Genomic DNA, 1,960 nt, shown 5'->3' with positions numbered 1-1,960 from the left:
GAGGAATTTTTCACATTGTATAGTTCCTCACGACCAAAGGTTATTGGCATTAATGAGACATTGTGACAGAAGATAAGGTGATACAATTAGTAAGAGAATATGAAGGGTATAATATTTCAGAGAAGACAGAAAGAAAAGAACGGTGGGGGGGGAGAGATTGTTGATGATAGCTGATGAACTGCAGTCAAAAATAGTAGTTCAGCTGAAGGTCGGTGAAAAATAGTGCATTCAAGGGCATTTAATGTCAGATAGAGGCTAACAGGACAAAATATAGTTAGTTGTTGCTATAGAGTAGTAGATGTGAAGGAGGATGATGATAGTATGCATCATTAAATAAGCTTAATGAGTGGAAAACAAGCAATTATTATGGAGCATTTCAACTATAGGAGCATAGATTGGGCAGGAGGAAAGAACATATGGGAGGAAGGAAATGGAATTTATGCAGTTACTAAAGGAATAATTACCTGGGGTAGCATGTGATGAAATGTACCAATGGTTTGAGAGTACTAGATCAAGTAATTGCATCAGACAATCTGTCTATAACCAAGATGACTACATTGCTACCAACTAGTGTGTGTGAGAGAGAGAGAGAGAGTGCATGTGGTCAAGTGTGGAATATATGTGAAATTACAGGAACTGGCAAGTATGACAAACTAGGAAGATTTCTCAGTTGCTATTTTTCAATTGCTATGGCATGAAAAACTGCAAGGACTGGATGTTCGTAGTGCATGGAAGTGGTAAAGGAGTGTTTGAGAGAAGTAATAGTAGACTGCATACCTAGAGTCAGGAAGATAAATCAAGTGAGAGTTAAATGGATGAATAGCATCATTAAATAAGATGCCACAAAAAAAGAAATATTTGTGGAAGGAATTCAAAGAGAAAAGTGACCAGCAGGCATGTGAGCAGTATGAAGTACAAGCCAGAAGGGTGACCAGTATGGTAAGAAAGGCAAAATCGGAGTATGCGAGCAAATTAGCAATGCAACTAAAGGTAATTAATCCCAAAGAGCTCTTTAAAAAGCATGTAGCAAGTGAAAGGAAGAATGATTATGAAAAAATAATTTTGATAAGTGCCGATAATAAGGAGGTGACCAAAGCAGATGAAACAGTTGAATTACCAAGTGAACATAATGCAAAGGAATATCACCAAGGTGGAGATATTGTAGTAACAGGAGAGGCAAGGGCTTATATGGAAATAGATGAACTGGAGATGCATAAGATGTTACAGAATCTTGAAGTGAATATAGCTATGGAACTAGATGGTATACCAGCTTGAGTATTTTGAGAAGATGCTAGGGAATTGGCAGTGCCTTTAGTCACATTGAAGTCTCAGCTCTGGAGTGGTCCCAAGGTAGTGAAAAGAGGAGGAACATAAACAATATACTATTACTGATACTAATGAATAAGAAAATAGTTCCACTGCATAAAGAAAGTAGCAAATTATCAACCAAGTAGCATCTCAGAAGTGGTGGTCAAGATGGTGAAATTGGTTAAGCAAAAAATCCAGGCATAGTAGACAAAAATGGGATAATATATGGGGAAAGCATGATTTTATGAAAGATAGGGCATGCCTCAGTAACTTACAATTTATAACAGTAATACTGCTGGACTTTGCAAAGGCTTCTCTGACAGGATACCATATGGAATTCTGATAAATTGCCACAAATGGGGAGGGATTTGATGTTGGTGAAGTATATGTAAGGGTGGTTGAAGAGATGTTGAGCAGTAGTTTATTCAGAAGCAGAGTCTAGTAGAAGGTCAATGACTAGTGGCATGCCACAGAGCTCTGTACTTGGGCTGCTACTTTTTAATTTGTACATATATGATATACATACAAATATGTATATATATTAATAAAGATGCTAACTTCAATAAAGATGTTAAAATTTTGCAGGATGATTTAGAAAGACTGGCAGTATGGGCAAAGGAGAATGGGTATTAGTCAAACATGACAAAGTGGA

The sequence above is a fragment of the Typopeltis vanoorti genome, chromosome 12, assembly GCF_054136105.1.
Source record: "Typopeltis vanoorti isolate ZY-2024b chromosome 12, IOZ_Tvanoo_1.0, whole genome shotgun sequence".
Taxonomy (NCBI): domain Eukaryota; kingdom Metazoa; phylum Arthropoda; class Arachnida; order Uropygi; family Thelyphonidae; genus Typopeltis; species Typopeltis vanoorti.
This window is presented reverse-complemented; position numbering follows the sequence as displayed.